This window comes from Podarcis raffonei, chromosome 9 (genome assembly GCF_027172205.1).
Source record: "Podarcis raffonei isolate rPodRaf1 chromosome 9, rPodRaf1.pri, whole genome shotgun sequence".
Taxonomy (NCBI): Eukaryota; Metazoa; Chordata; class Lepidosauria; order Squamata; family Lacertidae; genus Podarcis; species Podarcis raffonei.
In genome coordinates, this window is record NC_070610.1 from 43282609 (window position 1) to 43295124 (window position 12516).

The 12516-nt window shown below is 40.8% G+C and overlaps 1 long non-coding RNA gene across 2 annotated transcripts in view; it reads left to right on the forward strand.

Annotated features, from left to right (window-relative positions):
* The first annotated feature begins 211 nt into the window (after positions 1–211).
* LOC128421100 (uncharacterized) overlaps positions 212–12516 on the forward strand; it is a 31387-nt gene continuing 19082 nt past the window's right edge. Inside the window, exons 1-3 of one of the 2 annotated variants that reach the window (XR_008332223.1) lie at positions 212–351; positions 3293–3403; positions 7616–8571. This is a non-coding gene — a long non-coding RNA (uncharacterized LOC128421100). Of the gene's footprint in view, positions 352–3292; positions 3404–7615; positions 8572–12516 lie in introns of those variants that run through there. The other variant, XR_008332224.1, reaches the window with a different exon arrangement.

Here is a 12516-nt window from a genome sequence, read left to right on the forward strand (position 1 = left end):
AACGTCTATATGTATATCGGACCTCAGCATTTTATTATGTTGTATCCCACTTACCCTGCATATGGTGTTCCTATCAGAATGCCTGTTGTAACACACAGAGAGTGAAAACAATCAATGAACGAAGAACATTCCTGCAGTGACCATTTTTGGTCAAGAAATGTGTGTGGTCACTCTGGGGCTGCTCTCGGTGCTCCTTCGAGGAATTCAGCAGTTTCCATTGGCAATGAAAGGAACCGCTGCGACAGCTGCAGAGGCAGATCCAGAAGTCCTTTAATTTAAAGTCTGTGGGCATAGACACCCGATCAAATTTGCCAGCAAGGGCTTGAGAAAGAACAAGACGTACAGAGACAGGTACTCATAAAGGACATTCTTCATTGGAACTAATAGGCAAATTAGCCAATTCCTCTTTTAAAGTTGTATGGCACAATTGCCTCGAGACATCATTTAAATCCGTTATGGCTTTTCTCATGTTGCAACAATTTCAATTGTTCTTTGAGGGTGGGGAAGGGTTGGGGGGGAGCCTGTTTCGGGTGCTTATAAGAATCTACTCAATAGTTCTACAAACTTTGCTGGGCATCATTAAAAGTAGAAACTAATGCAACATGCCAGGCTCTGGACTATTATAAATCAGTTGGCACCAGCATTCTTGACATTAAATCCCTTTTCTTCTCTCTGACTCCAGTTACTAATTATACTGTACCAATAATAGGGGGAGGAAATCCATCATTAACTTTCAGTATTGAAAAATATTCCAACAGTAGCTCTGTTGTACAATATTTGTTGTATAATATTCCAAGAAAGTGTGCGTCTAATATGCCCCACTGTTTTGAAAATTAAACCAGAAGATCCTTCACAAAGGCCATTTTATTCTACAGTAGGATGAATAGGCTGCAATTTGATTGTATTGCAACAAAAGTCAATCACTAGCCACATTTCTCAACTGGATGTGGCTGTTAGGCATGAGAGGGAAGCTGCCATTGGCACCTTTGGGTGGTGCAATTTTAGAGCTAAATTTAAAAAGTAAAACAGGTATGCAAGGACAAACATAGCTTTCAGCATTTAGCATAACACAAAACATTTAACATCACATGTAGGTTGTTTCAAATAGCCACAATATAGGTGAACTGAAAATAACAGTAGGTTACTACTAATATATAATTATCCAGGTCTTCTTTTACCCTACACTACCCTACACAAAATCCTAAACAGGTTCAGAAATTTTTGTATCAGCTCACCTTTCTTAATATTAAGTTGCCTCTCATTCTTTCTTAACACATGTCACTTTTTGCAGAAGGGCGTGAGATTCTTGTTCATTTCAATTCTTGCTTTATTTTCTGAATTTATATAGCTGCCCCACAATATAAGTTCTCTGGGTAGCTCACCATATACATACAATTAAAATACAACGTAAGACAATGCAAAGTATTATTGTACAAGCAAACAGAATGGAAGCAACTTGAAAGGCTTTTGAATTTAACAACAGTGCATCAGTAACATGATTTCATTTCCTGGAAGTCAAAAAGCCTATTTTGGGATTTAAGTGGTATGTAAATGAAGTTGTTGTTGTTGCTGCTGTTGTTTGTTTGTGATGGCGGTTTCCAGCCCCATGGGGTTGTATAGTGGAGGGTCTGGGTCAGTTGTTCTGCTACTTAGGAAACTGGTTTAAGCTGAAAACCTGCTATGAAAATAAGATTCTACAAGAGCTTTGTAGAAAAGAAAAAGTATTAAGAAATGTGAATATAGAACACTTTAAAACAGGCTGTGAAAACTGCTGGTTGGTTTCCTGGAAAACAACTGCAAACATCTCACTCACACAAGCAGAGAATTGTCTTCCATAGAAGCAGCTGTTATGTCAAAGCACTGGTTGTCTAACAAGTTGCACAAGACACCAATTATGATCCTTCCTGAACTGGAAAATTGGCCACCTTGTGCTCTTCTTGCTCCCAACAACAACAGAGGAGACACAGTTGACTGAGAAGTAGGACATTGGAGGAGAGGGGAAGAAAGCTAATATAGAATAAGGAAAATGGATGAAATGTCCATTTTTCTTTTAACTAGTTGTAAAAAGACTGGTAGATAAAATGCTGCCATACTCAAACAAAAGAATGGTGTGATTGCAATTAATATGTCTGGTTTTATGTAAATATCAGCTGTAAGTCTCCGGATCAGGATTTGGAGAACAATGCTCAGGGAGGAAAAGTTCCCTTCATTGCAACCTGCCTCTGCCATGTAGGCCATTAAACTTTTACTCCTAGATGTCTACCCTTGGACTATCTCCATGCTAGAACAGCCATGTACTTTGGCAGGCTGAGGATAACTTGGCAATTTTGAATGTGTCTCGTTACATAGCAAGCATTCCCTGGGTTGTCCTCTATAAACATGAATACAACACTTGCTGATCATTTCAAAATTATTTAAAGAGGGGGGAAAGAGCTTAAGTAGATAGCATTTTCTTGTTGAACTTTTGAGCACCTAGGATTGAAGAAATTCAAATTGATATACAGTAGGAGACCTCTGGATTCAGGCCATCAGTTGTATTCAGGCATTATTGTCGTGAGAGGAAGCAAAAGTATGGGGGGTGTTGCTGGGATCCCCAGAAACTCCAGGATTCCTCCCAGACCATTCAAGGGAATTTCTTCAGTCTGGAGCCATGTTGGAAGCCACCCAGAAAACTTTGTGTTATGGGATGGCATACAAATGCTGAAAATCAACCAGTTAGGAGGCTTAAACTCACACCTGTCTTCAGCTGAAAGGATGGGAAGTGAAGATATTTGGTTCTTCTGACTCAGTAACTGCAATGATAAGTAAGAGATTTGTTGGAGCAGTATTGGATTCTTGTATGCATAGATACTTGTTTAGGTTGGGATCAACATGATGATAACTTGAGTTCATGTACAGCCTTCTTCTTCTTCTTCTTCTTCTTCTTCTTCTTCTTCTTCTTCTTTTGTAAAAACACAATACATCTGTGATGTTTTCTCTGTCCTCCAAAGGAAACTATTCTTACAGAGGCCATTTTAGTTTGCTGTACCTTGAACTTCAGAACGGAACTCCATTTGCTACACAAACCTTTTCAAGGGACATCCTGTTCTTTCTAAAATCTGCTACAAACTGCTTGTAGATTAAACTATTCATTTCAACCCAGTCACCGCAATCCTTCCTGCTATGACCTTTTTATCATTATATGCAGATCTTTTTCCTGGTTTCCCAATTAATCAGAAACTGGGTTGCTTTCCTTTTAATTGCAATCATTATGAATATCTGTCAAGCGTTTTTCTTGTGTTCAACTTTACAGGTGATACAGACCCATATATTGAAACCATTTAACATCCCAAGCAGCTTGAAATCTGGTCAGCGCTGATGAACAATGGGGAAGAAGAATAATGACTATCCCCACTTCAAAGAGGTATCAAGATCTATTCTTGCCACTGTGTTTTTAAAAGAATTTGGCTGGCTGGCTTCCTTGCTTGATGGAAATGCCAGATTCGTTCCTGCTGATACTCATTTAACTTTAAGGTTTTGTTTTGTTTTTAAAAAGACTATAAGATTCACTAGAAGTTTTAAGTTAAAACATTCAAGTGAAATTATCTATTAAGCAACTACATGAAATTGTTTTAAAAAACACCCACGATGTGCCAAAGAGGAAGCTGCAGCCCACTGAACAGGCACGCAAACCCATCAGCCACCTCTCTCATGGCTGCTTCTCCTTCTTCCCTGCGGGCATAGGCACTGTTCAGTTTGTAATAGAGTGGAACATTTTTTATCTGAGCTGTGAAGTCCAGCCACCTACCAGCCCTTTATCTATTATTATTGGGGGGGAGGGGTACAATGCTGTTCCCCTTGTTCAGATTCTGTGGGAAACTAGAGGGGAGCGTTGAAGTAGCCACCTTTGTGGATGTCGCTCAGCACCTCCATCTTCCAAAACCTCTCAGCCTTCTGCAAAGAGCTATGAAAGAACCTCCCAGCTAGGCAAATGTCTGTTGTTGCTGTTTTGTAGGAGTGAGACATGGCAGGGCACGGCAGGAGACGCCATTTTCTGGTTTGCCTCAGGCAGCAAAAGGTCTTGGGTCGGTCCTGCATGAGGGCTAGTCGGCTGAAGAGATCCTTGAAAGAGGGAAAGGGTAGATAGCCTCAAGGTCTTTAGGAAGCTACTTTCTGAAGACAGGTGAAATTTCCAAAAGACCATGTTCAAAAAAAAAAAAGGAAAAAAGAAAACCAAAGAGTGTTCAGATTGCAGGGATTAAAGGAAAACCTTGAAAAACAAAGGAACCAATCCAATAATCTATGGCAGGTTTTGATAGGTTGCCTGGATTGGCTATCTTCTGTGATAAGGATGAACCAGACTACAGTAAGGTCCAGTGTTTTGAACACCAGCCCTTACAGTAATGAAACATGATGGGATTTGCTCATCATTCAATGACAAGTTTTTTTAAAAAAAATTAAAAGACTGTCACGCTGCAGCTAAAATTACAATAATTCTTTTAATGACAGGATAGCTATCAGCCCCCTCCAACACTGCTAATGACTACGAGTTGCTACTCTTGTACTACATGCAATACCCCTTGGGCCCATATAGCATTCAGCAGCAGCAAAAGACTTTGCAAGTGCCCCAATTATGAGAAACTTTGTTTCCAGATATAATTCACCATTCACCACTGTTGAAGAGTGCAACTCGCAAAGTGATGCTTCTTCAGGCTCCTTTTACCAAAGGAAAATGGGAAAATGGTGGTGCAGGAAAGCAGTCTTCTATTTAAATAAGAAATAGAGTAGAGATGAGCTCTCCATTTAAACATCTCAGTTCATATGTTCTTTAGTGTTCAAACTGGGTGAAATCACAACAGTTACAGACACTGTAAGCCATGGATGGGAGACCTGAGGCTGTCTTGATGCTGCTGGATGTCAGCTCACATACAGTGTTCTGGGCCCAGGAAATCTTGCTGGTATTCCTGGATGGGAGCGACGAGAATATGTACATTATCCAAAATAAGTTTGATAGGTAAAGAGAGGCTGGTTCTCAAATGGAATGTCCCACTTTGGACGTCCCTATTTTCATCAGAGAACTGTTGGAAGGTATGGTAGGACATCCCTATTTTTCATTGGAGAAATGTTGGAGGTATGTTTTAATGAGAACCGTGAATTTTCCTTGGTAGGATCTATATCCTGGGCCACCACAGACAAATGGATACAGCCGTTTAAAATACCATTTTCTTTCCCATTGTGATGAATTGGATCAGGATTAAACAGCAGTTTTTCCCGGGGAAAGTGGTGGGACAAAAAAACAACAACCCACCCCACTTTCAGACCCATGCCTAGTAATCATGGACCTGTGCTTAGAATCATGGCACAAATAGAAGTGTGGATGAGCCCTCAGTTGTACAATTAGTCTGCAGCAAAAATAAATAAACTGTCCTTATGTGGTTCTTCTGTCCTTATGTGGTCAATGTAATTCAAGACCAGATGGCTTTTGCAATTTAAGTGTCATGAAGAGAAAGGACTTTGGGTGGCTTTTAAACTTTCACATCCAACTTGCCTACGTGTCGTACATTTTGTTCTTGTGATTCTACAGTATTTTTTTACACTTTTCTCAGAAGCGTTCTTTACAGCCTTTCCCCCCTTTATTGCTTTGCTGCTGCTGCTTGACTGCTTTTAAGCAGGGCTCCGAATTGAATCTGGTTCCTAAATCAACAGCAAAGGCTCATAGTCTAAGCTGGAAAACATTCCTTAGGGGTAAATATTGGATGAAGTTAAGTGAATCACCAGAAGCAAATATTTGTATTCATACCAATGTGGGTGGCCTAATACACATCACTGTAGTTGCCTCATGGGGTACTAATATTTTTAGGGGTGCTATAGGAGCAGCATGCGATCTCTTCTTAGGTGTAACACTAGGAACGCTTGCAATGTCCCACAGAATGGTAGAAGACAGATTTGGAAATGTGCAGTACAACACTGCTGCTTAAAGTGACCTAAAATTCCAAAATGGTACCACAGTATGTCTAACCTCAGACTCAGGGGCTGAATGTGGCCTTCCAGGCCTCTGTATCTGGTCAGTAGTGTTCCCAAGCCACACTTCTCACTGGTCCTGCCTCACACCTCAAATATTTTTGCCTGGCTGGAATGCGTCCTTGAACTCTGCTTGTCTGGATGGAGGACAGAAAGAGGTGCATATACAGCCTTGTGCGAATTAATTGAAACAAACAATGAATTTAGTAGTTTATTGTACAAAACTAACATGTACATGTACAAAACTCACATATACGTACATTAGTAATGGATATGACCTCCGCTATTTTTAAACAGCATTTGAACATGGTTTGGCATGGAGTCTACTAGTTTCGAACATTCACTGTTGATTTTTGGATCCCTGTACCACACTTGAATCAGTGCCTGAATGAGCTTCTCCATAGCTGTATAGTCTACAGCACAGAGGCAACTTTTGCATGTAGCCCACAAATTCTTTTCTCCACTGGTCTTTCGTCTATGCCTTGTACTTTTTTGCCCATTTATACCGCTTTTCTTTCATTTTTTTGGTTAAAAGCTGTTTATTGACAGGTCTTCTGACTTTTCATCTGACTGCAATAAGGAGTCTGCAAACCGTAGAGGAACTGATTTGGATTCCTTTCTCCTTCAAATCCATATTCAATGTGTCACTCATCTTGCGGGGATCCTTTTTGCTTTGTCAAAGCAAGAAAGCGTCATCTCTAGGAGTTGTTTTCTTCTTACGGCCACACTTTCCTTGACGTTTAGGAGAAACCAATCCGGTTTCCTGCTTCAGCTTGATAACACGGCTGACAGTTGTGAAACTCACACTAACCACTGAAGCAAAGAAGACAGTTGCATGTAATTCTATTATTGGGCCACTTATGCACTGCTAGCTTTTCAAGAGGGTTCACTGCATCTCTGTAACACTTTCGCCCATTGAATAAATAAATAAATGCAGCTGCCCTGTGGTGGCACTGTTGATAATGTCACTTTGTTATCTTGGATGTGGCTTAAAATAAACGGCTGCCTGGATTTTTCAACAGAGCATCAAGGGAAGCCGTGGCTTTGCACCTCCTATAAATAAAAGCAGCTCTGTCTCAGGAGTGAGGACTGCCAAGAAAAAACAACATGCACCTCCCTCCTCACACTAGTTATGGAGACCAAGGACCGACTTTGTGCAAACACAAAGTAGCTTGCACTGATGTTGAACCCTCTGCCAGAGGGACTATACATGCTATTAATTTTGAATCATAATTCATGGATTTGAACCATGATCCCAATCACACTTACTGGAGGAAGACATGCTGGAATAAATGGGACTTTCCTTTAAATGTGTTCTGACTTATTCACAACATGTGCTGGCGTTACTATTTTAATTTCCTGTTTATGCATGATGACACCATGCACAACCCTTTCTAGAAGAGTGCCAATGTTGTCTATCACACATTTCACACAGTATTTTCAATCCATCATAGCCAAGGTTTTTTCCGTCAATGCTTGTCGCATGTTTTTATCTGTGATCTAAGATATCATCAAGAGGTTGGAAACTCACCCAGGCATGATGATGATGCAGGATAAGCTACCAGAGACAGACATTCAATTAAATAACCATCCTTCATTATGCTCTCATTCTCAGGGTCGTCCAATGAAGCTGAATGTTGGATGACTCAGTACAGACAAAGGAAAGTACTTCAAATAGCACGTAGTTAAACTACGGAATAATTTGCTCCCTTGGGATAGCATAATGACCACTAACTTGGATGGCTTTAAAAGAGGATTAGACAAATTCATGGAAGAGAAAGCTATCAGTGGATACTATCCATAATATACATAGCTGTGTTACACCTCCACTGTCAAAAGAAGTATGCTTCTGAATACCAGACCCTGGGAACCAGAAGGTGGGAGAATGCAGTTTGCGCTCAAGTCCAGCTTGCAACCTTCCCATGGGCATCTGCTTGGCCACTCTGAGAACAGGATGTAGGGCTATATTTGTCTTCTATTTGATCCAGCAGGTTTCTTACTTGTTCCAAGGGCTAAAGGCTCCATACAATTCTGCCACCACAGGGAACCTGCTGCAAATAACTTCCATATGACTGAGGTGATGAAGAACAGCTGGAATTCACATGGTTGCTCCAAAATGCAGGGAAAATCTCCACACTGGCACCAAAAGCCCCGAGGACTGTGCCAAATGGTGTGGTTTATTGATTTCAAATGTTAAAACTGCTGCACAAAAGACTACCACGTTGATTTAATCTACTCAGTGAATTGCTGCTTTCAGCCTTAACACGACACAAAATTAATAATTTATAAAACTAAACAAAGAGGGCTTTAAAAAACCCTACTAATGCAAGTTAAGCAGACAAACAGATAAAGAAATTGTGATTTCTAAAGCAGTGCACTGCTTTCTCTCTACCTTAGCTCTAAACGCATGCGACTTGGTAGCCACAAGTTAGAAGTCATTAGTCTCTTGCAATTGCAAATGTCAAGTGAAACAGCCCTTAGCAGGGCCAGCCCACTCAAGAAGCAGAGTGAAGCAGCCATCTCAGTTGGCAGAAGCCCCCGAGGTGGTGCGCCTGTGAGTGGCTTGCCACTTCTGCCACCTATTTCATAGAGCACAAGAGATTTCACTAGATTTCAGCAAGATCATAAATTGGCACTGATGCCTGTGCTGCTTCTCCCCCAGCAGCGGAAGTTGCATGGCGAGAGATGTGGCAGCACTGCCAGTGGAGGCACAGCAGATGGCATGTAAGAGCAGGGTTCCACTTCCCATCTCACCTCATGCAGTGAAACAGGACGCACCTCTTATGTCCCTTAGTACATCAGTGGGTTGCATATTCTTGAATCCATGGCTATATCACCATCATCATTGCTGTTGCTAAAGAGAAACTGCCAAAAGAAAGAAAGAAAGTGCCAAAAATACATTGTACAAAAATCTAATATATATTTTAGGAAAGTTGTTTACCTGTTTGTTTGGCATTTGGAAACCTTTTAAGATACTGTAACTAGACTTTTCATGATGGTTCCTGAGATCAAGGAACAGGTTTTCCTGTGTTTGGATGCAACCGGACACTGTTTTAAAACAAGATGGCAGAATAAACCTTTCAAAACTGCCCTGATTTCAAAACTGCCCTGATTTTAAAACTGCCCTGATTTTGTTTGTTTGTATCCTAGAATTCCCAAGCAATATTGGATAGGAAGCTATCAGTTAAATAGGCGTAGCCTTTAAGCATGCAGTGTGAAGTCAATGAAGTCAAACTCTAGATGCATTTTGACTGCAACCCTACACCTGCTTAAGTGAGAGTAAATCTCACTCAACTTACTTATTTTGATGTATTTTTAATCATTGTTGGAAGCCACCTAGAGTGGCTGGGGAAACCCAGCCAGATGGGCTGGGTACAAATAATAAATTATTATTATATTATTATTATTACTTCTGAACAGACATGAGCAGGATTGCATTGTTCTTCATATAAGTCTACATTAGTATGGCCCACTAATGCCTGAGCACTCTGAAAGTTATGCTGTGCCTTTGTTAGCCCCTTTCACCACTGCAAAAATAAAACTATGCTCCTTACCTTGGAGAAATGAGAAGAGAAGGCCATCACAAGCAAGAGAAGGCCATCACAAGCAAGAGGAAACCAGTTTTTCTCCATAGATATTTATCACTGTTAGTTAGAAACTTAATGTTATTATGAAGGGAGAAGCAGCAGGAATAAATGACAGTAGGCTAGCAGTGTCAGATATTTGGGGAGTGTGTGTGTGTGTGTGTGTGTGTGTGTGTGTGAGAAAAAGCCCTTAGATACCTGCCTAATGAGACAGGTGGCAGAAAGCCAGGCCAAAGTTACACTTACAGCTCTCGTGAAATCTCCGAAGTGCATTGCAAAGAAAGTGCTCCAACTCAGCCGGATCCCGTGGTTCAGTCTGAGAGTTGAAAGGGTACGGAAGAGGAGCCTTCACCTGTTACAAGGAGGACAGCCCTGGCTGACTTCATCTCGTATGCATGGCGCATAGTTGCAGTCTAACTTTATGACTTTTAATGACTCCGGAACACCTCATCACTTGTGAAGGAATACGCTGGAGTTTGCCTTCACTCAGCTTGACAAGGTGATGGGGAGTTATACATTGCCCTCCCCTTTTCCCACTCTTACATGAAAACACTTGTCAGTTCTATCAAATTTGGTAAGACAAGTACCCATGACACCTTGGGGAGAAATGTAACTCAGTTGACACCCAATGCATACCCACACAGCACATGCAGCAACATATATATATATATATATATATATATATATATATATATATATATATATACACACACACACACACACACACACACACACCCTGGAAATGGGGAAATGCATATATATATATGTATTTCCCCATTTCCAGGGTGTTCTCCTGCAGTGGAGCATATTAGATGATTAAAAGCACCACAGACCTTTCTCAAAGCAATGAAGGACAATTGTCTATAGCACTGATGTACAACTTTTTAAAATATCGTGGCTCTTTGGGAAATGGTAGCAAAAAATAACTATATGCCAGGTAGCTGAGTTTAATTTTTTTTTAAGTCCGTTAAAAACACTACCTTTAAAAATAATTGTAGGAATTCTAATTAGTTTACAATGATCCAGCTTTTAAAAATTGCCTAACTCTATGTGTACAAAATTATTGTTGCAGTGTGTCTAATGCTAGGGGACAAGGTAATTTGCCAGTGCAGGATCTAGATTCATATCTCCTCTTCAGCCGTGAGGCTCACTATTGATTTGATTTTTTATATTTCTATACTGCTTTTCATTCAAATGAATCCCAAAGCAGCTTACAAACAATAACATGATAGAACATGATAGAACATCACAAATACGGCATAAAACATATTGAATAATTAACAATCAGTGAAACAATTACAGTCTTTAAACACTGTTAACAAAGCAGCAACTAAACAATAAGCTAAACATCACAGTTAAAGCAAAAGTCATATCATGTGATTAACAAATCAATGCAGCATTTGCAATCTATAAAACAATATTAACAACATTAACAAAATAGAAACCCAAAAATAAGCTAAGCACTGTTAAGTTCATACACAAACTCTCTCCACACCCCATGACTTATAACCTTCACTCTATTCAGCTTATTGAAATACACATCCACATAATGCTCATGATAGCAGCTCCCTTCTGAAGGTTCCTCTGAGTGGAGGTGTGGCAGCAAAGATGGAACCAACCAGCCGCTGATGGCAAACAGAGTCTCCCTCTCCTCACAGTTCTCCCTCTGGAAACAGCTCCCTTATGAAGGCTCCTAGGGCCGGACGGTGGAGCAAGGCAGGTAGAAAAGCCATTACCTCACGCTATGTAGCCCAAGGCTACATAGGCCTGAATTGCAGGACGCAATCTGTTTACAGACCTGAACACTTTTATGAAGAAGAAAATATCCCAGTAGCTCAAGAGTGCTGTTTATGGATGAGGAATCCATTGGGATTGGCAATAAGCCTGGTGGCTTAGAAGTGGACTTTGGAGCTCCCACAACATCCAGCACAAACACACTTTTAAAGAAAAGTGTCTGTAGGGTACATAGGTACAGAATATGCATCTGTCTGATTTAGAAGCTATTGAATTCTTTTACAAGATGCCGTTTCAGGCCAGTGGTATCGTAAGTCTGAATATGGGCCAGAACATCAGCATCCATCGTCCCATGCCCTCTCCCCATCCGCAAAAGTTCAGTGTTTGAAAGCACCCACTCCTGAGAAATGGCTGTTCTGTTGGCATCTCTGAAGAATCTGGGCTGGCCAAGTTCCTGCCACCAGTTTATCAAGGGAAAGGTGATTCAAGATATCACAATGTGAAGGTTTGGGGTTTTTTTAAAAAAAGATAGAAATGAAAGTCACCATTGCTTTTGTTGGTGTTGCAATAGCTGGTGATGTGAGCCCATTTCCTATAGTAAACAATGGACACACTTTGTCACCACAATTTGCAGAGGGGGAGTTGAAAATGGTGTCACTTGAATCTTTCTGTTCCACTTTCTGTGCAATGTTGTCAGCCTTCAGGGCACTGTGAATTCCGACACAGGCCATGACCGTATTAGAGGTGAGGAGCCACCCCATAACTCACCCAGCATCTAGACTAGGTGTGGTCCCCATCCTGGGAACCGGAGTTGGCTAAGGAGGCTGAGAAATGTTAGGAGATCCTTATTCCCCTCACAGAGTTACTATTCCAAGAGGGATTGGTTGTTAAACCACTCAGGGAAGGTGAATAGGGTGTGAGGGGAATACAGGGAGCCATGACTAGAGTGGTGAATTAGCGCTTTAAATGTATGGTGCAAATGTGACCCACACCTAAGCTAGATGTTGGGTGTCTCTGAACCTCTTACTCTAGACAGGAGGAGTTTTCACCATGCTGTATATATGATGTACATCCTTCCTGTCTTTTGGCTTTTTAAAAAAGGCCCCTTACAAAATATAAACAGCAGCTCCAAGAACCTCACAAAATGTAGCTATTTCCAGCCACTTTCCCTTAGTAACATCCTGTCATTCCCTTTAGT